The following is a 23,103-nucleotide window of genomic DNA, read 5'->3' as shown; positions in this document are numbered from 1 at the left end:
GGAGCAATTACTTCTGGAGCATATTGCAGTTTGGCCTGCTCATTCGTCTTCTAACAATTACTCTGCTTTTCAAAGAAAAAACTCCTCCCCTCACATGAGCAGATGGGGAAATGTCATCTCTTGTTCTTAGAGAAGCTTTGACCAATATTCTGACTTGGGCATTAAATAGAGCAGAAGTCTACAGAGCTACCTATGCTTTATGGCATAAATTTTTTTATGCATGAGCTCTGCTGTCAACAATGTCAGCAGGAATATGCATGATGTTACACGCAGTGTTTGTCAGCTGGTCGCTTACTATGCAACAAGAGCCCAGGAGCAGCAGAGAGTGAAAAATCAGAGCCCTCTTCATTTAAATTTATAATCTGCAAAATCAGGACAATGAAGGAAAATGCCAGAAACTGGCGCAAGCCTAAGATTTAGACCAAGATTCAAGATGCTGAAGGTGCAGGAGTGCTCAGGAGCAGTGGTGATGACTCAGCCTGTGAAAAAATGTGAGAGGCCAAGAGGCACACAACTGCAACAGCTGGAGAAATACACACAACACCAAGAGGCAGCAGAGCCTGCCCCCCACCAGCGAAGGACAAAAGCAGCTGAGTGACAAGGAGCACAGGGAAAGGGGCAGCCTGGGAGGCATCTCTGCTCACAAGTGGCAGTGGTGGGGACTTGTTGCTGAGGACTCCGAGGCAGGGTGTGAGGGATGCACTTGGCACCATTCATAGCATCACTGGAGATGACAGTGACAATGAGGGGACACAAGAGCACTTCATTGTGGCCAACAGCTGGCAATGGCCACTGCACTCAGAGGCTGCAAATCAGGCTGCATTATAATCTCCTGGGTTTGCATGCTCAAAACATATCATATTTGGTCTCCAGAAAAAGATCTGTTGCTGTATTTTTTAAATTTTTTTGTTGAGGAGGAGGAGGAAAAAATAGTTTTCATAAAAAACTACTGACTTTTGTACTACAAGTGAAGAGGAGTGGGAAAAGTATGGTTGCCAAAATAAAGAAGAAACGTAACTGCATTTCACTGAACAAATTTCTCTTGAAACCTGGGATGGGCATTATCCTCCTCAGGGAAGCAGGTCAGTGACAGTGGGGAAGGAGGATGCAAGCACCTATGGGAGAGGTAAGCTTACTCCCACTTGAAGAACACACCTGCATGTAGCACAAAAAAATCTCCAAAGCAATATGTAACGGTAAAAAGAAGTGTAAGAGTTCTCTATGCTCACCATCAGGATGTACCCAATACTTCCAATATTAAGCTACTATTTACAACTAAGCCTACCAACACTGCTTAAAACTGTGTCTAACAGTAGCTGGAAAGAGAGTGGAGCAGCCACATTTAGCTCAAATAAATTGCTTATCTGCAGTATTTCCTCTTCCTAACTATTTGCTAAAGATGTATGATATAAACTCCATACATCAGAAGGCACACTGTGGCATGCAGGCCACTGTTGTTACCATGAACTTTGCCATCCCATTTAGGCTGGAGGGCTTTATTTGATTTTTACATGAAGCTTCAAGCAGCAAGGGTAAAACAAACAGCACAAAGCAGTTAGTCAGCCAAGTTTCAGTGCCTCTGATGGGACCCTCAGACATCTCAGTGATGTGCTTTGGCTCTCACACCAGACTACTGGGAGCATAACAGAATTGATAAAACAATTATGCGTAACAATGGCTGAAGGATGCAGTTGCAAATGCAGCTGCTAACACATCTTTAAACTGTTGTCTTGTTGGCAAAACGAGTGCTTTGAAAAAGTAAAAATAACTGCAAGTACCAGGAAGATTGTGCTGCACACACATTTTCTTGCCTCCAGGAGGGAACAAAGCCTTTAATGTTGGTATGGTAGAAGACCCATCCTCGGTATATTTTGTTTCTCTTTTGAGTTGTTCTTGTAGCATAATTGTTCTCCTTTGCATATCCTAAGGGTCATTGTGAGGTTATGCTCCACCTTTCTGGAAGAGCTATCAGAATACTGGTTGGAAACTTGCCCTCTTCTTGACCTCATCTGAACTGTAAATGTTTACATATGCAACTATTTCTCCCCTTGTTTCCAGACCTTCATTCAGGGATCTGCTTAGAGACTTCCCCTCTTAACCATACATTTCAAACGAGCATTTATGTCCCCTGTGATGCCTGTACTAGATTTGGATGCCTAAAATCCCTTCTTTTCCTCCAAAGTCAGAAAAGCTTTTTGGCTGTTTCCAGTAGCATACTGAGTATCTCTCCTGGTGCAAAGGAGGGGACAGATCTGTGCAGCCTGTGGAGGACATGAATGTGCCACCAGCCACCACAGGTCTGGGCTGCACCTGAAATGCCAACAGGATCCAGGGCATGCCACCAAAAGCTCTTGCAGCAGATGGAACAAGAGTCTGTTCAGGGAGATTATAACCACTCTCACCCCCAAAGAGTCTGGAGCACAAAAGGTATTCCTCTATCAGACAAGAACAGGAGACTCCGTAGGGAGGTGAGTGATACAGACAGAGACTTAATTTGAGAAGTTAAGCCATTTTATTCATGGAGCTGCTCTGCAGCACTTGCAGTATTGACATGAGCAGACTGTAATTGCCAGGATTGTTTTCTGCTGAATTCTCACTTTCCAAAAAGTCATTACCCAATCAGTACGGAAAGTCATTAGCTAATCCCCTTAGGATCACACTGTTAACAGAATTTGGTGGGCTGCCTGGACACTAGCCGAAAATATTATATATCAACACACAAACGAAGGAAACATCTTAAGGATTACTCAGCTGCACTGGGCTGGGTGCTTTTCTGTGCCAACTTCCATCCAATCAATTTCCCAAATCAGTTCTGGGAGAATTTCTGACCTGTCCTAAATTGTGCCAGTCTATCATGCCCATAGTCACAGCTGCACTTCTAACAGCATATTCCCTGTGCCAGCAAGAAGAGCTGCAGAGGTGGCTCTGCACTGGTGGAGAAGGTGACCATCAGTGGGCAACCCAGAGCATGTTTGGTGCCAGAGCAGAGTGAACAAGAGCTGTACCCTCTCTCACTGCCAGAGGACAACTTACAGAGCATCTATGCTCGCTCAGAAGAAGCAACAATATGCTCACTCTTGATCCAAATTAAAATTGTGTTGTAAAATAAACCAGGCATGTGCAAAACCCAGATTAACTAATGCAAAATCACAGGCTAAAGAAAAAAAACAACTTAAGGATTAAAGATTAGAGTGTAGGGAATTGGCTGAGGCACAGGGAAGATATAACAGGCAAGGGATATCAAGGATACCTGGATTTAGCAAAATCGGGGAAACTAGGGAAAGAGAAAATTGCAATTTGAGATGAGGATTTGCAAGGATTACTTCTTAAGAAAACAAATTCCAGGCAGAGTCTTGTGGTTTGGTGGGAGACTATTGCTGGCCAGGGTGAAGGCAGCTGGGTGCCAGCTTGACTAAACAACTTTTCTAGAAGTGATGGTTTAGTTAAGGCACATCTTTTCTCTAAACACATGGCAGCTCTGCTTTTTTTTACCAGTTATTTCTCCATTAAAAACGTGTCTTCTGTTGAGAGACAGCCATTTGCGCTGAGCAAAAACTGGTGGTTACCATGGGAAGGAAAATAAAATTCAATTCCCAGTAGGTCTGGAAGTTCCAAGTACTTTCCTAAATGAGCTGCATGCATGCAAAACGTCCCCTGTGGGATCCTGACACAGAGGAAGGTGCACTGCTGCACAGGCAGGGATGTGATGGTGGTTTGATGACCATCTGCACCTGGTGACATCCGTAATATGATGGTGATGGAAACAGGTAGAGGTAGAAGAAAAAAAAAACCACCCTGATTTATAAAGTAGAATTTCACATTTCTAAAGAGATGGTAATGCAAAGCTAAGTAGGAGCACCAAGTGCCCTGTGGTAAATATTGCAGGTTTTCTGGTTCTACTATCCAGAGTTCAGCCCTTAGAAATAACAGAAGCCTTCACCCAAAACTGTGAGCTCCCCAGCTGTTCTGAAGTTTTCTCTCAGCATCTGTGGGCAGCAGAAATCCTAGTACACAAAGCACTTTGTCTCGGCTGCAGACATCTTATTCTCTGCGTGTCAGTCATTATACCAATTGTGTTGCTCTCACAGGCACTTGTGTCAAGCCCAGGCAGTGCCTACCAACCTTCTTCAACAATGTACTTATTGTCTGCAACAAAGCACTTACAACATTTTGCAGAAAAATGGTTGAAAAAGGAAAAATAAAATCCCCTGCCTTCTACAGATGCACACCCTTAGGTTAGGCTTCACTTTGTTATACCCAAAACACTAAAGCCTGTCTTAGCTGGAGAAGCAGATCCAGCCTGCTCACTTTCCTGCTGGCCAGACCTAGAGTCTTTGCTCTTCCTTGCATGGCTGCTCAGTGTTTCCATCCTGCTGACACAGGCACCCACAGGGGACTGGCACACCCTTGCACGCCAGTGCCCAGGCTCTCTCCACAGGGAACAGCAGCAGCAGCCTGGGCAGGCAGATGTCCACACCGTATTTTTCATACCAGCAGCCCAAACTTTGGAGTGTGGAGCATGGGAACTGACCAAGAGGCCAGGCCAGGCAGCCACTGAGCTGGCTGCAGCCTGGTATCACACTTGCAATTAGCTTTGGCCGTCTATAATCTGAAGAGAGGACACGCCACACCACATCACACGGCACAAAAATCCCTCCAAGTGATAACAACTGCACTTTTTATAAACTAAGTACCAATTGCTGCTGCAATGCTTCTCCCAAGGAAATAAAGCAGAGTGCAAAATCATGCTTGGAACATGCTGATTTTGTACATATTGAGAATCAGGACAGCTACATCACAATATTTTGCTGAAGTGAAATATTAATTGCAGGTCTGTGGCACTACCTCCTTTCTTTGTGGGAAATATTAGTGATATAATCTGTATCGGTGGTATGGAAACTGTGATCTGTTGAATAAATTTGGAACTATAATGTACTTAGTGTTTTCTTCCCCCTGTTTTTTCATTGCTTTTAGGAGAAAACCCTCCCACACAGTCAAATATTCAGCTGCAAGAAAATAGTCTGAAGTCATTCAAATCCACAAAGCAACTCCAGCTCTGGTTGCCCCCATATTTACAAAATTGCCCTGTGGTATTCTGGAAGATACACAATTTTTGCAGCAGGGTTTTGAGGTAGGAAGGAAGAAAAAATGCCCACAATTCCCTAAATCTTTCCATCCTATATTTTGAAAGGAAGAAGGAAGAACTTAAATTGCTGCTGTATAAAAAGGAACTTCAATAATATTTTGTGTTAAAGACAATTGGCTTTTTTTTTGCTTACATGTGTACTCATAGCTGGTAAAGTCATCTTTATAAAGAGGTTCAAAAAGAAACTTCTTAGAAATGAAGAGAGCCATGACAGATTATAACCAGCATATTTCCATTAATCATCTCTACTGCATACAGTAAGAAAGCTTCCCAGACAACCTAGTAGGTGACCAAGAGAAATATTCCAGATTTTGGATATTTTACTGCAGGGGTGGGTGTCTGTCTGTGGAAAATCTCAAAGAAAAGAATGTATGCATGCTCAGAAAGAAAGGTCTGAACACAATAGGTCTTCAAAGCTGGGTAAGGCTGCAAAAAGGACAGCAGTCAATTGTACTATATGTCCATTGAGAATAAACCAAAAATTCATCAGCTTAATTGCCAACAAGGAATATATAGGCTACACATTAGAAAAAAACTGCAAGGATGGGGCAGTGGAACAAGCTAATAGAAGATGATTTTGCCTTAGATTTTTAAAAGAATAGGCTAAGTAAGCTAGGACTCATCCATCAGGGATGGCCTAAGCGTATTGTTCTGTTCCAGGATGGGCAGCTGAATTCCACAACTCCCAGTGTCCCTCTGGACCTACATTTTGTTGACACTCTGGTCCACACATCTCCTCAGAGCAAAAATAGATACCCATCAGAAAACAGACACAAATCCCCACGACGGCTGAGAGCACTCCTATGGAATGCTGTGTTCTCTCTAAGAACACAGACATTTTTTTTTTCTTTACTGACCCCAAAGCACAGTGCAGGAGAACGGATATTCATGGAGTTGCACTCTATACCCATCTAACAGCAGCTAGGCACGAGTAAAATGAACATCAGTGGAAGAAAAGTTTCAGCTCTGATTTCAAGAGCAAAGCAGACACTTTCAATCACCAAGCAAAACAGGGATCGTGTCATTCAGCCAGAGACAACCATTCCCATAGTACCATCAGAGGCAAGAAAATCCATGAGTGAAACAGGACAGCCAGCCCCACCAGTGACCACAAGTGCCATTACCTTGGTTACGGACTCACAGAAAATTCAAATAATTTGCAGTAGCCATTCACTGGAGATGATGAGTCACAGACCTGTCTGGTCACAAAGCTTCAAATCAAGATAGAAGATCCCCTGGCTTCCTACTGAGCTCCTGATGTACAAGAGCACCAGTTCAGTGTCCACAGGCAACACGAATGTTTGGGATCCCTCTTAAGTTTCTGCAGTTTGTACAGCAGCAGATCTCACCAGAAGGGTGAGTATTTTCAAAGATATTCCCCTGAGGCAGAGGAAAACATCTGGCACCCCCCTACAAAGTGTTCCCTGCCACCCACACATGGGCTGGACAATACATTGTGCTGTCAAAAACCTCAATCTGTTTTTAACAGCTAAGGGAAAACATTTCCAGCAAAACGAAACGTAACCTAAATGTTCCTTTGCCAAGTAATGCCACCTCCTTTCTGGTTACATTTATGGGGGGAGGAAACTCACGAGTTAGAAAAACAAATTAGTAAATCAGTGGCCACTACCCCCACCCCACCCCCCAAAAAAAAAAAAGCTCTCAAATGAATCTAAGTTCTACCTTGTCTTGATTTCTAGTTGATCTCAAATTTACAAACTTCCCATGTGAAAATGCCAGCAAGGAAGCAAGACACCAACTGCCTCCCACCCCTGGGATACACACAGGCACAAGGCAGAAGCAGCAGCGGATTTTCAGCCAAACCCCAGGGAAACCAGCTGTGAGAGTGAGTGGCTCTTCCCCAGAGAACCACAGAGCAGAAGCCAACAACTCCCAGTTGCAGACAGATTTTAATTTTCAGGGCTGAGTTCAGTAAGCCAGTGTTTAAAACAGAGATTTATCTTGCATCTGGGGAAGGTTAACTAATTCACAAAGAGGAAAGAAAAGCTGAAGTGCCTTTGAGGAGGCGGTGGCTCTGGTGTGCTGGCCAATTGATGAGGTTTGTCAGGGCTCATCAGTATTTGCTCTCTGCAGTCTTTTATTGCATCCCCATCCTGTAATGCCTAAAAGCTGCGTCTAACACCATGTACCGAAATGCACACTATTATGTATTCCTGGGGTGTGGATGGGGTTATCTGTTGCTTGCTGCAGCTCCTCTGTGTCCCTTCACCAGGCAGTGTACTTCTGGAGTTTGAGGATGGGGAGCTGAACCATTCCACCCATCAAGTCCTACCCCAACACCAACACCGTCTCCGGCCTCAGTGCCTCTTAATTAAGCCTCTTCTTCCAGTTTTGCAATTGGCACATACTTCCCACTAATATTTTTTTAAAAATTAAGATAAACAATATGCAATATAGCCCTGATATTTGCCAAAACAAAGATGCAGGATTGCAGCATTCAAATTCATGAAGGTATCTTAATCTCAGTCCAGGGTTTCCGGGACCTACCCTGGTGGTGGGAGATCAGACTGGATTGGAGACTTATTTGACATAGTGCCTTCCTGTCCTACTTTTTCCAGCTATCCAAAAACAGTTTAATTAAGCCCTTCTAAAGGACATAAGAAGCTTACAAATTAACAATCAAGTTATTGGGGTTTTGGGCTTTATACTTAGACGACAATTAAAGATACATGGACAAGCATGAAAGGGAAGGGCAGTGCTGTTCATACAGGTGCATGGTAACACCAGGGACATGGTACTACTGAATGTTAATCACCCCATCAAACAACAGGACGAAAGCATAGTCATTGAAACATCAACAGACAATATTGTCATTCCCTCTAAATTAATGATTTCATGTACCTCAGACAGGGAACTCTGCATAGCTGACTCCATAGGTACAGCCTGACATTGCAGATCTTCATTGCGTTAATTCCCTGCTATTGGAAGGATCTGATGCTATTAATTTTTACATCCGTTCAATTTCATATGCTTTTCTTGACAAATACTTCTAAGACAAAATAATTTAAAACTCACTGCAATTAAACCCTTTGTGATGGCTTCCATTTAAAAAAACAATAGTCAAAGCCATGAAAGAGAGGCAAACATTAATTAATAAACGCATTCACAAATCAAGCTCTAAACCTCTGACAAGACTTTGTCAGAAATACTCAATAGCCATAAGTTTCTGTTGAAAGCCCCAGTAGGTCAGCTTGTAAATCAATTCCAGCTTTTCCTCTGTAACTCAAGAAAGTCTTTGGTACTTCCAGAAATTACAGAATTTGAAGAGGGGGAAGGACAAAGCCACAAAGCAGAGGAGTCTCACACCAGATTTCCTTGGAGCTATTATGGTGTCTATCATCATTTAGCTTAAAAATCCTACACAATATAGGCCAGCTCAACAGTACTCATCGTCATCATCAGTCCTTTTGTAGGAAAGGTGCTTGTCAAAGCAAAAGTAAATGGACAGGAGTTTGCTTGTGGCTAGAAACAAGCCTTTTCAAGTCTAACAAGGATCAACCCAGGACCAGTCTGTGAGCTGCTGTTTTCCTTACTGGTTTTTTTGTTCAGCCACATCAGCTGGTGGTGGCTCCTCCAGATGAGTATTTTGTTTCGATAAATTGAATGTCACACTTCAGGACACAACATTTCAGCCATCAAGGCACCACACTGGGGCTGGATGATGGAGTTGAGGCTGGAGCAGGGCCTGGCCGCCTCCACCAGCCCCATCCCCGAGCGCGCAGAAGCAGGGCAAGTTCTCCTAATGACCCAAAGCTCCACAGTGATACCCTTCCAATGCTGGCAAACACTGACACAGAGACTTCAAAGAGGGAAGGGAGTATTTTACAGGAGATATTTTTAAGTTAGAGAGAAATCAAGTTTCTCTTTTATTTACACGCAAATATTCAGTTCCTCTCCATCTCATTTTCCCTTTCTGTGCTAGCAACATTTCTGTAGATGCTCTCTCTGGTTAAAAACAACATACTTAACTGTCCTGTTGCATGCTCAGCTTTTAAAGCCAACAGTTCTTCATATCAAGGCAGAAAATACAGTTCCACAACCACAGTTAAATAAATTACTTAGGAAATCATCCAGCTGAAATAGGTTTTCCATGATTACGATAAATTATAGATGTGATTTGTTGGCGTATTAGTTACAAATGCATGTGTACCAGTCTGCTGGCCAAAACATTCCAAGATCAAAGGAGAAGCTGAAAGTGGACAAGATTATTTATTATCTTGATGAATACCACACTCAAGAAGTTGTCATCACAGCCGTGGGCTGTACAAGTACAGAACAAATAGATACTGTCCTCAAAAACCAAGTGCTGAAGCAGAGATCATGAAACAGATCCAGGTACTAGTCAAGGAGGAATTAATGCATCAACACCTCACTTTTTAATTTCACTGTATTAAAAAAGTATAGTTAAATCTCTTTCACTTCATCATGCTGCCTCTGTCATCATGTAACAATTATGTAAGGCAGTATAATTAAAAATAAACTTTTCACTCCCCAGCAGCAGTTATGCAATAACTTTTAATTAACTGAGATACTTCATGTTCAAGAGAACATTTAAGGAGTTTAAGTTAAAACTAAATTCCCTTCCTCATAGCTTCATTTTCAAATCCTCTAGCAGAAACTATCTGCATTTTCTTCTCATCTCTCCAGTACAAAGATGGTTTGTCAGGTTTTATTTGGTTTTATCTGCTTGCAAGATGCTGTCTCAGGGTCCTAAAAATGCAGGGACATATTTTGTACAATCTGTCAGCAACTGTCTTCAGATGGAAGGCTACAGGGAGATTTCTTATCGGAATGAGTCACAAAAATGGATTATCCCCTCTTAATCCTCCTTACACTGGCAAATTTCTTTATTTGTTTTGTACAATAGAAATAAAATAAAAGTTAAAATTGGCCTGATGAAACCATGTAAGAACCTTTTTCTCTTGGAACGCTCTGGCAGAAGAGAGCATCGCTCTGCCATTTTAGAGAGCCATGGAGCTTCCAGCACCCGCTCCATTCTTCTCCAAAAGCAAGCATCTCCCTACTTCCAGGACCCATTCTGGCACTATGGATGGCCTCCCCCCTTACTTTGGGCTTTTGTCATATCCTGTTCCCCTACATGATGTTCAGTAGCTGTGTTTTGAGGGTTCTTTAGGCTTTTTTGAAAAGTCATCTTCTCTCCACAAACTAAACAAACAAGAAATCATTTAACCTGTTTTCTTCACAAAACCATGAAAGTCTTTTTCACCATAAAAGTCTTACTAATCTGCATTCACTTGAAATGCAAATATTTTTCACAAAATTGTTCTGCTAATTTTCATGAAAGCCAGCACCTTACAGGATCACAACCCCCTCACTGAAACTCTCTTTCAGTTAAATCTCAAAAGAACAAAACCTGAGCTTGGGTAACCTCCCCTCCATTTTGAATGGGGATTTAGGAAGAGAAGGGTGAGTTTTGCTGCTGTTTGCTAATCCCAACAGAGAGAAAAAAGAACCCAAACTGCCTGAAAGCTCATCCCTGAAAATAATGTGATTTTCCTATAGGATTTTAAAAAATGCATCTCTTCATAGATTTGAGCTTAAAGAGGGAAAAAAGAGGTCTTCATACTTCTAACATATGGTCCATGGCCAACTTTTAGTGCAAAGCTGCCCCACCAGGCAGCGAGCTGATGGACAGAATGGAAACCAGGGCTGCTTCTTTATGGTTATTTCCTTGCTTATTGGATTTGGATTTTTAGTTTCACTCTGAAATGCTGCCATGCTACACTGAGTACGTAGTAGCTGGCATCACTTTAAAGGCCCCAGCAGATCTCAGTCAGCAAACCAGATTAGTTACACCATGCAGGAAGGAGGGCTTGTGTGTTTTGGGGAGCGACGGGGAAACAGGAAGACATCCCGTTGCGGTGGTGAAAGCGGCACTGGTGGAGGGAGAGGGAGGGGAGGAAAGCAAGCCTGCTCTGAAATTTGACTTTCATCTCAGACAGCGTGCTCCACTTAACTGCACAAGGCCATTACGCACGGATACGACTCAAACGTCCTGGGAGACTCTGTCAGACTGCACCGCACGTGAACAGTCTCACTGCCAGAGCAAAAGTTGGTGTCTTGTCATGCCACATCAAATCCAGGTTAGTGAGCGCTGTCAGGGCTGTGGAGCAGCACAATCAGTGTCTGCATCAGCGCAGGCGGCGTCCTCCAGGTGACACGCAAAGGCAGCGGTGGGTGAGCACCTGAGCAAGCTCGGAGGGCAGCAGCACTGCTGGGTAACATCCCTTTGCGCCAGAAAACATCCTGCCGCTCGAGGTTTCATCTTCCACCCATATGAAGGAGGCTGCACCCATTTCCACGTGCCTGTGCCATTGCTAATCTGCCAGTCACTTTGAAGGGGGTGTGGGGCCAAGTGCTTCCTGTAAATTACTCCTTTCTCTGCAAAACCCGCTTAATGGAATTAAATGAAGGATCTGTTTGGCCCACGGAGTATGCGAAGTACAAAATTAGATTTTATCTCAATCCATTACAGAAAGTTCCAAAATGGAGACAAATTTTCAGTCATAGGCTGATAAAAGTCATTACAAAAAGTACAGTGCAAAAGCATGAAAGGCTTTTTTCCTCCTACAAACCATTTTGAAATGTATGGTTTATTCAAGGCATGTATGTCATTAAAGAATTATAAATGACAGCTAGAGAGGAACAGGATAAGGAGAAAAGTTTAATTATTTTAAAATTTTCTTTTCCAGTTTTTTGGATAGACAAGAAAAAGAATTAAAGCAGAATCATAAAGATTACTCCACAAGGAAAAAAAAAAAAGGAAAAAAATGTCCCCCACGTGCTACCTAAGATACCAAAGTTAAACATATCTGACAATCATCTATTCATTAAAATATAAATTTGGCTAATCCCCTTGGGCTTAACAATTTCCAAAATGCAGCCTAATGTGTCCTGGGCTGCATCCAGAGCCCCGTGGACAGCAGGGGAGGGAGGGGATTGTGCCCCTCTGCTCCGCTCTGCTGAGACCCACCTGGAGCACTGCATCCAGCTCTGGGGTCCCAGCACAGGAGGGACAGGGACCTGCTGGAGCCAGTCCAGAGGAGGCACCAAGATAATCAGAGGGATGGAGCATCTCTCCTGTGAGGAAAGGCTGAAAGAGCTGGGTTTGTTCAGTCTGGAAAGGAGAAGGCTTCAGGGTGATCTAACTATGGCCTTCCAGTACCTGAAGGGAGCTGACAAGAAAGCTGGAGGGAGACAATTTACAACAGCCTGGTAGGACAAAGGGAAATGGGCTCAAACTGGAAGAGGTTTAGTTTAGATTAGGTCTTAGGAAAAAATCCTACAGTGAGAGTGGTGAAACACTTGGCACAGGTTGCCCACAGGAGTTGTGGATGCCCCATCCTGGCAGTGTTGAAGGCCAGGCTGGATGGGGCTCTGAGCAACCTGGTCTAGGGAAAGGTGTCCCTGCCCATGGCAGGGGGGTTGAAATGAGATGACTTTTAAGGTCCCTTCCAACCCAAGCTGATCTATAATCCTATGATCCCTAACCTAAAGTTAAGGTACAATATTTTCCCCTCTATTCTGTCGCTTCTTTTTTTTTTAATTTTTCAGGGCTTTTTCCACTAACAAAAGAAGAGGAAGTTATTTTATTATTTTGGACCTACCTGGAAACGCTGCTTCCTCAGCAGTCAGATTTTGCTTAGGGCATGACTCTCTTCCCTGTCAAAGGATTGTACCCTGCATAGGAGACGATAAAGGAATAGCAAAACAATTGCGTGAAATATTATGAGTATCTGGGAATTACATCACCTTATCAATACAAAAAAAGCATGCAAAAAGATAGAAACATATTAGGTCATGTACTGGTCACAAACCACTAGTTCCCTTTCACCTGTGATCCTCCTGTCTTTGCCTGCATCACCTCTGACAACACTCTTGATGCCCTGACTGACCATCACTCAAGGGCTGTGTGACAATACTTGCTGCATGCCTGTCACCTCTGGCTTACACCTTCTTTACCTCCCCAGGAAGAGACATAAGCTGTGCATGGATCATAAAGATGGTCTTCCAGAACCATAATAGTATTTTAGCATGACATGCACACAGAGTGCCATCTTGGGGCAACCTACTACTAAGTTTTCCTGTTATTTTGTCACTGTAGGAACTACACACTGGATTAATTTCAGCTCAGTTCTTCTGCCTGTGTTATATATCTGAATGCATGTTTGAGCTGCTTGAAAAGAAAGGTGGCTTTTTGAAGGAACAATTGATTAGATTTTTCTAGACGTCAATGTGAAGGCTACCTGAGCTGCCCAAAGCACTGCCAGTTTTTATGCCCTGAATGCAGGAGCAAAAGCTCTGACAGCACTTGTTTTTGGTCAGATGACCACATGTATATACACCTGTATACTGATTAAATTAATAAAACCACAGAAAAGACAGCCTGCAAGAAACATAGCCTCTGCTTTTAAGAAGTCAGCTATTGCACAGGGGGAAAAAATATTCACAGCTCATTCTTGGAGAAATTACTAAAAATTAAAGCACTATATTAACGGCAGAAGAGCTGAGCTGCTCCTATGATTCTCTTTCTGCTGTGGAGGCAGTGCAAAACACCTTGTCTCAGGGTGTGCTCTGCTTGAGTCCACCCAGGATCAGTCCAAAAGCAATGCCATGTCTTAACTCTGATGTTCAGCCTTACCCCATGCAACTCTCAAACCCGTGTCTGACACACACAAAAACCCCACTGATAATCCCTCAGGTGGAGCAATACGGTGGTACAGAGGGGTTTCCAAGACCTGTGCCTAGCCCGCAGGAGAGCAACGATCCCAAAATGGCCATACAACATCAGCACCACACAGAGTTGTTAGGCAGCGGAGAAGAAATGCTCTGAGGAGACGAAGAACTCCGTTGTAGTAACACTTCTATACTTCTTACAATAATTCAATACCAACAGGAAAAAATACCAGCCCTTCCTATAAATATACTTAAAGTATTACTACCATGTGTGTGAAGAAGGGTTTTTGCACTTCCTTTCATTGCAGAGCTTAAATCCTGGCACGATCTCAAGTGAAAGATGAAGCCAGGGGTCTGCTGCAGAGCCTGTGTGTACACCACAAACCACCAGGCGCCTTGGCACAGCCCAGCTCTGCCAGCAGCTCTGCTCCTGAGGGCCAGGACCAAAATAACCCCATGGGAAAACTTCCAGAGCCACTACCTACCCACTTTAACAAATACAACTCACACTAATTTTCAAAGTACCCTGTTTTATTCACTGAATAATGAATAGGCATGAGGAAACCACCAGCAGAATTTAGAAGAGGTCCAGTGTTCAAAATTAGCCCCCATGGAGATGTACAAGGAGACAAGGGACAGGCAACAAGAGAGGTTACAGAAATAAGAATACATAATCTGTAGAACAGATACTAAAGCTTTCATACACAGGGATGGCATCTCTTACACACCAGAACCTGCACACAACTGTCCATACATGGAGCCTGAGCAGCAAAGCACTCGTGGGAAACACCCTAGGTTGGAACAAGCTGGTTTCTACCTGCCAACCATCAGGCAGACCCAGAAGTCCATCTTTCTGTGCCCTTTCTCACAGGGCTAGTGCTTGGACCCAAAGAAGCATTTAGAAGAGGGAGGGACAGGCTATGAACAGTCTCTGCAGCATGACCACAAATCAAGCAACAGTGTGCAGAAGGCTGAAACCACAAATGTTATCAATCCCCATCTAGGTGACCTCCAGCCCACATGATTGAACTTACCAGCCATGAAAAAGTCGCAAGTATGGCAAATGAAACACAATCTGGTGTCTCCTCTCCTGAGGGTCACTCAAAGGCTGCCACAGCACCAGACCAACTTTATACATGCAGATCCTCTGATACCCCATGTCTACACAGGTAGATTCACCCAGGTTAAAGTAAATTTGTGTGCAAACCAATATTACTCTTCTTGGTTAATGGGACATGGGATGGAATAAAGTCAATTTGTAATAAAAGTTCCAAAAGGCCAATTGTCAGGGAATTCATTGAGAACAGCATTTCATGAGGACAGGTCCTTAGTTTTCTCCTACACCACCTGAGATCCTTCAGCCAGGCAGGAAACCACCAAATACCAACAAAAACAATGAAAACAAATGGTCTCATGCTTTTTCTGGAGGCCTTTGCAGTAAGAAGTGGGGCCAGTGCCAAGCAGAGAGAATGGATACTGGCAGCCATGTGGTAGATTACTCCCCGACCTAGTTGCCAGCTTTTTGCAGAGAAGTTTCTGCAGCCTGCAAAGAGAAAGTCAGGGCCCAGGCTTGCGTCATCCCACCCCTGAGTCATCCCACCACAAAGATCCTCTCCCCTACCATCACTCTTCAGCCTGGCTCACGTAATTATTACTGCAGAGCTGCAATCATCCCTGTGCAGTCACAGCAAAGCCGGGATCCCCACCCACACACAAAGAAAAGAGCCACACTCGCCCCAAATTCAACACCTGAACAGGAAACTGAGACCCCAGGATAAAAAGGGGAGGCAGGAGGGCTCCTGTCAGGATCCTCCAGGGATTCATGAAGGGAATGCCGCCAGAGATATAGGATGCCCTACAAAAGGGGACAGGAGAGGGGACAGAGCAGTGGTGGGGGATGGATAATCTCTGCCTGGCTGGTGCCTGTGACCAGGTTATGTCAGGTGCTATTAAGGCACGAACTGTGAGCATGTGTGTCTGAAACCCCACTGCAGACTGCTCCAGCAGCCTTTAAATGAAAACTCCTTTGAAAAAAAAAATGAACTAAAAAAAAAACCAAACACAAACAACAGCACACCCTACGCAGCAGTTAAGGGAGAAAAACATGCACCCAAATATGCCTAGGGGAGCAAACCAAGGAGACCCACACTTCCAAAACCACCCTCCTCCCCTGGGCTGAGTGCTGCTGCTGCCGTTTTGTCTGCTCTGCTCCACCGCCCATCCATGTCCCCTGAAGGCAGAGCTGCAGCCACCGGGGAGCTCTGCCGTGCCTTCAAAGAGCCTAAACTGGGTCAGCAGAACGGAGAGAAAAAACCTGATTAAAGCATGAAGAAAGCAAGCAGACCTGCTGGCTGAGAGACAGCAGAAGGCAGGGAAAGGCACTCACAGGCTCTGCATCTCCTCGGAGGCACAGAAAGACAAGGGCTGCTGGTCCCCCCCCTTCCACAACTGCAGGGAGGGAAATGCATTTCGCAAATCTGTTATGGGATGCAGGCAAGAGAAGCACATTTGAGGATGGGGGAGTATAAGCAGATAAGTGTGTCCCTCTGTCGCCCATGCAGCATTCTGCCTAGGGCCACCCTCACCCACATTTCCAGTCAATTTATTCTGACTTAAACCAAGTGAAACAATTTAAATCCATGCAAATCTAAAACCTTTCATGAGCCTTATGGCTACAGTTTGCACCATCCTTCCTTGTGCCTGAGTAAACCCCGAGATGTCGGAGGAAGAGCCCCAACAGCTGCCAAACTCAAGCAGCATCTTTTGGATGCAATCAAAAATGCTAAACAGGATAAACAGGAGACCAAGAGGAGGAAGCTTTGTTTCTCTGACAGAGACTTCTGACCTTAAAATAAAACAAGCCAAAACCACTTCTGTGTTTGTAGCTGAAGCTCAGCAAATGGGTATGGGGGCTGCCAAGTCCCAGGAGTGAGGTGGATCCTTAAGAAACACACGACTGCCAGAGAGCTGGGGTGAGATTTGAAAAGAAACAGAGTTTTGCAAACCATGGAACTCGGAGCAGATGAGAGCTCTTGCAGTGACCAAGGCTTTGCTGATGTCCAAACCTGGCAATGGTGGAAAATAGAGATGTTTTTATCCCCTGGTACCACCAAAACCTCCAGAACCGTACACCCCATCTCACTGAAACCTAGCATAAATCTAACCTCACTCTGGAAAACACCTTCTCCAAGCCACAGCACTGAAAAGACAAACAGGTTTTTCTCCACAGATCCTAGGAAACCAGCTCCAGATCCCTCTGTGGAGCTGCACTCCCACCACTGTGGTCTGTAGGCCCACATAAAGCCATCGCACTCTCGCCCTGACCACTGGCTCCAGGGTGGGCTATGTGTTTGCTTAAAGACTTCCAATGAAAATATCATCTTAAGAAATCACAACAGCACGGGATGGGTGGGGAGAACATTCCCCACTAGAAAGAATCCAAGCTCTGCAATTGCACATATCATATCTAGATATTATTGTAAAGACCTCTGTCTACAGAAGGAATAAGAGATTTGATCTAGTACGCAAATAAAAATCAGAAATTTCTCCTGTCAGCCATGAAAAAGGCTATCAATAATTCATTTTAACAAAAAAGGAGATCAAAGAAAAATGCTGTGTTAGTTTGACATTTTGATATGTTGGCTCAGGATTCTTCTTTAATGTAATATGTAACAAACAGCATAGTTCATCTATAAATGCCAGATATGCTTGTAAATTGTTGAATATAGCAGGTCCTATTAATATTCACTTAGACTTTTCAAATTAATTCAGTTTCACTGCCTTTACATCACATTTACTGCCTCTACCCAGCAGTTGTAGGTCAAGTGGAGCTCTCAGAAATGCTACACAGAGTTTCCAAAGATAAAGTTTCAGATTTGTAACCACATTTTCATCTATTTCTTCATGTTACCCACCACATAGCCTAATGTTCAACCCAACTTGTTTGACTATTACGTACTTGCTGTGAATTGCTTCTGAAAATTGTAGAGCCAAGAGCCAGAAAGAGGTGCTTGTGTCCTAAATCAACTGTCTGTGCAAGTTCACACTCATATATTGTGGTTTGATTTCACTTACAATTTCCTTATGGGCATTTGGTGGAGTGGATGAAGTGTATTATAATCCAGAAAGCACATGCTTGCAATCCATGGATTGCAGTGTTATGTTGCAAGAGGTATTTATTGCAACGGAGAACTGTTGGCAAATTTAACATATATTGCTCAAGCTCAGTTTGTATTCCCTTCGCTGTGCAGGAGACACAGGGAGACTCACATCTTCTAAATTTCAGCAGGGTAGGGCAAATTTCCTGCAAGATAAAATCCTCTCTAAAATGCAGAAAAGGGTTAACTCTCTGTGACTTACTGATTCCAGGGTCGAGTAGAAAAGTAAATACCCCTGTTGTTACATCACTTTGATTAAGGATTCTCTTTAAAGTACATTTTCAAGCAATATTCAGGCAGTTCTTCTAAAAATTATTTCCCTAGAGTGAAGTCCTTGATGGTAACAAAGCTTTGTTAGAGGCTGACACAGCATGTGCTGTCTTTGGAGGGAAAGCAGTGGTCACTCATGTCCTGAGCATGGCTGGATAGTACAAACTCTTGGATACAGACTTGTAGATCCATGGCTTTTCTCTGTCTTGTAGCTTTCAAATTAGTAGTTACATTGGCTGCTCTGTCTAGGAAAGAGCTGCAGTTTGTTGGAGGAGGCAACAGTTACCGAAAGTGATGACACCCAGATGGTAATGCTGTTACCTGATCCAGATGATAAAGTTGTATCATCCTTGTTACATCCAGTCTGCTGTATACAAGAAGAGCCAAAATCATGAGGGTTTTTTTTTTCCACCAAGTGTCTGCAGCATGCCATGCTGACAGTTGCATCTACTGGAATCCTACAGCATCACCATATCTCCAAAAACAGCGATCACAAAATCGTGCATTCCTTGCTGGACTGCTTTTAGCCATGAGGCAGCCAGGCAGACTGTCCTCCCTGCCAAGGAGAAAACTGCCAGAGGAAAGCCTTTTCCTCACACACTTCAACCCAAGGACTCCCATTCTCATGAATGCTCATTCCCAACAAATCCAATCCCCAAAACTCCCACCCCCACATACAGTGTCTCTGGGATCAGTGCTATTTGTAGGGAAGCAGCTCCAAGGACAAGGGCTTAAAGCCAGGGCCACCCACATCTCTATGTCTGCCTGACTCTTTGGCATCCCTCAGACCACGCAGGTGTTGCACCATATTGAGGACAGCAAGTCCTGGACATGCCTGCAGATGATATACCTGCAGGTGGGACCAGCTGGTCCCAAAGCTGGCCTTGGGTCTTCCCTTAATCACATGTGGAATATGCACAGGGAGCAGAAGAAAAATGTTCAAGCTAAAGACAGCTCTCGAGTCTTCCTTAGTCTGGTTTTTGCACATGCTAATAAATTTGTTAAATCACTTAGATGCTTTCGAAAATTTCAGTCACTGTTGGAATAATCCCCCAAAAAATCCCAAAAGAATCTCAAAAAAGCTACTGCCATTCACTCAAAGGGCTACAGTGCAAACTACAAACCTCTGAAACCTGTTTTTAAAAAGCCACTCCAGAGCAGGAGGTAAGGAATAGCCACAGCCAGCCACCAACAGACTGACATGCAGCAGGGTCCCATCTGGCAGCATAAATTTTATTTCTGATTACAAAAAACACAGCCCAGAGGCGCAGCAGCTGGACGAGGATCTGGCAGCTCAGATTGCGACCCCCCCACTAACAGGACAGCTCCCAGTTCCTGGGATTGGGGTCTGAAGCAGGTACTCTGCCCTGGTTCCAGCAACACCACCAAACAGAGGAGAACAGGAGCACTGAGCTGAATTCATGGGGGTTTAAAGCACAAGACACAACTTTACATGAGCCTGACCAGTCTCAGATCTTCACTTGCATCATGAAATCAGGAGCGGGGGGGAATGCTTCCCTGACATGCAGTACAAGCACAAATACATTATTATTTGAAAGGCTGTACAAAGGTTAAGTCTTTAATCCCCTTAATCCAGACGACAAACAAACAAAACCCCAAGAATGGGATCCTAGAGCACAACTGAGCGCTGCCAGGTCTCTTGCGGGGGTCTCTATTCACATTGCTGCAGCCGGTTATAAGCCTCCAGCTAAAAAGTTGCTGCAAAGAAAATAGAAGCGGGCATGGTTTTATTACCCAGTTCTTTCAAGTTTATCATGGGCAATTTGGCAGCCTGGGCTCACGTTTCAGTGAGCAGGGTTTAATCCTCAGGTCAGTGGTGCCAGGGTTACTGGATTTCCAGGTCTGGCTGCTGTTACTCTCCTACTGACTCTCAAGTGCAGTGACTCCTCTTATTTGTTACTCACACACAGGGAAAATGCAGATTCTGCTGAATAAAATCAAGAGTGATCAAGGCAGAGGAGGAATCAGATAGTGACACAGAGCAGCATCAGAAGATGAACTGCAGTGTGTTTGGGGCCGAGGAGAGCTCCTCTTTTGGTGCACCTTACGGAAAAAATGGGGGTCAGTGCTATGCATGCCAGCATTTGTACCACTCCCCAACCATGACACTGAGGTAAGCAGGCACCGATGCAGGCATTCAAAGGGTTAAACGGATTTAGGACCTGACCTGGGTTTATAGAATACTGGGAAATTCTTCCACTTATTTCAGCAGGAATTGGGTCAGCTGCAACCATGCATCCTAAATGAACCACAGGAAGAGTGTCACTAATTTCAGTAGGAGTATTCACGCAATTCAAAGTAGATGTGTGGTTATTTACCTTGCTGAATCAAGTCTACAGGAAAGGTCTAAGCCAGTGAAATAAGCAGCACATTTAAAATGGCACAACCCTTTCTGCCATACAGCCCATCACACGCTGGTGAGCTACCAAAGATGAGGTGCAAGAAGTTGTAATATAAAACCACATTTCCTCTCAAAGTCTTTCTCATCTTTTCCATATCTGTCTTACCAAGTATGAGCCATTCAGTGCAGAGTCTGTCAATTTAAAGAGCAGAATTGGTGGACATGATCTAAAAGGTCACAACTTCAGCAGTACATAGATAAGCCAGCAGAAGAGTTAACAGCACTGATACAGCCCAACCCTTGACAAGAATTTCTAACAGTCTTCTTGGGAACGAAAAGTCCCTTTTCTCCTCCTTTTGGATACTCTCCGGGTTGCTGCAACAGCTCCCTAGGCCTCTCCCCACTTTGCTACAAGTTGAATTGGACCCAATCTCTCACTCTGAGCAGAGGTCAGACCAGTCACACTGGCAGAGCAGCAGAGCATGTGAAGGCTGGAGGGATGAGAGATGTTCTGTGGTTGCTGAGCAGTCACTCTGGTGAGTATGAAGCACACCAGACCTACATCAACAATTCTCAGGGTGGTACGGGCCACCACTACAGTCCTGCCCACTGTGTCCTCACTGGAGCCAGAGCTGCAGATCACACACAGAAAAGAAAATGCAAAAGGCAATTGGATGATGCAGATAAAAATGATGTGATCCAGCCTCCAAATCTCAGCACACAGGGGTAGAAAAAGGAGAACACAAAGGCTCCTACCCCAGCTGATGAGACAAACACTAACCAAATTCAAAGCGATGCGCAATGGCACAGGCAGCTCCTGCTCTGCACAACTCTCTATCTTCTCTGGTCTCAGCAAATTCTGCTAAAGCATGTTATACATTTGAGATTATACGTGCAGTGAGAGGAAAAACTAGACAGGAGGAGGTGCAGATAAAGACACAGTGCAGTTCCCCATTTGTAACTGGGCCCTGAATTACTGTTAGAACAAGGCTCCCTCTGCCATGAGGATGGCAACTGTCTGATCTCATTCTGTAAAACTGCAAAGGTCACTGCAAAATTACTGCTCACTTCTGGTTTCATTTGAAAAGAAAAAAATTCCATGGTCCATTTAGATCATTTGGGAGCAGGCAGCCCTCTCCCAACTCCCAGGACAGAGGTCCCATCTGCCCAGTTTTTCACCCCACTTTTGCAAAGCCCAACAGTTGTGTTTCAAGATTCATTATAAAATTGAAAGAAAAGGGGCAATGACTGTACAGCCCAGAAAGGGTGAAAAGGACTATGAAGGGCAATAAAGCCCCTTATTTATGTGGAGACTGCTCATGCCATACTCTATCAGGCTGCCAGGCTCCCCGCCTGCCTGAGTGCTGACAGCCTTTCCATCCCTGGCAGTTCACTAGGTCATGGTCCCTGCTGACATTTCATTCCACTTACCAGCCTGGTTTTCCTTAGCCCCACCAATTCCAGCTCTGATCTCACAACCAGTAGCTCAAGAATAGAACAATTAAAGATTAATGTTATAAATGCATTGAAAGTCGAAAAGTCCAGATTTTTTTTTAATGTCATGCCAGACCTATTCATTTTTAAATCTTACCCTTGTGCTTAAAGACACCAGGCCAGGAATGTCACTTTTCCCCAGCAGACTGCAAATGCTTTCTTCCTTTCAGCTGCCAGCTACTTTTGTGGGCTTATATATTTTTCTTTATTTAATTATTCACTGTAACACATGAAACATTAAGCAGTTTCTTTCCATGAAGAAATTAGTGCTGTTTCCCAATGACAACATGCTAAGTATCCTTAAAAACAGGAATAAGGAAATGAGTTGACTAGAACAAAGGGGGAAAGGGCAGGGAAAATGAGAGAAGCTTGGAGCAACTAGAATTTACTAACACAAAAACCACATTTCTACGAAAATGGTCACAATTAGCTGATCTGGGAAATAAAAGCAAAAAGAAACAGACTTCTAAAGTGCAAAAATGTTTTCTGATAATTCTGGGCTACAATTCTTCTCTTTCTCAACACTGGTGGCTTTGGGTCAGTGAGAAAGAAGCCACAGATGCAATGTTACAATATGTAACAGTTGTGTTTCCTTAATGGTGCTAAACCCATGATAGCCGTGAGAAATGTCGGTTCTTCCGAAGAACAGAAAGTTAAAGGCTGAAGTCATTAACAAAAGCTGTTCCAAGCCACAATTTTCTCTGTGAAAGCAGGACTGCAAACACAACTTCTAGTGTATGTTCTACTCATTTAATGTCTTTTGCAGTAGCAGCAAGAGATGGTCTCATCAGGTTACAGAGCATTGTGACCTCCTGAGAGCACCCGACACCACTGCACAGGCAACTCACCATCGATCCAGGATGGGACAAACCTGGTGACCTTGACACCTCTGCAGGCTCTGATGAAACTCTTCACTCTGCCCTTGAAAGCCTGGGTAGGATTGTGTGGGCAAAAGG

At 44.0% G+C, this 23,103-nt stretch overlaps 1 protein-coding gene across 1 annotated transcript in view; it reads right to left on the bottom strand.

Annotated features, from left to right (window-relative positions):
• Positions 1-23,103, bottom strand: part of PDZD2 (PDZ domain containing 2) — a 204,638-nt gene that overhangs the window by 166,074 nt on the left and 15,461 nt on the right. Inside the window, 1 exon segment of the mRNA XM_039566737.1 lies at positions 12,796-12,868. The gene's annotated coding sequence lies outside the window, so the exon portion shown is untranslated.

The sequence above is a fragment of the Corvus cornix genome, chromosome Z, assembly GCF_000738735.6.
Source record: "Corvus cornix cornix isolate S_Up_H32 chromosome Z, ASM73873v5, whole genome shotgun sequence".
Lineage (NCBI taxonomy): Eukaryota > Metazoa > Chordata > Aves > Passeriformes > Corvidae > Corvus > Corvus cornix.
This window is presented reverse-complemented; position numbering and strand designations above follow the sequence as displayed.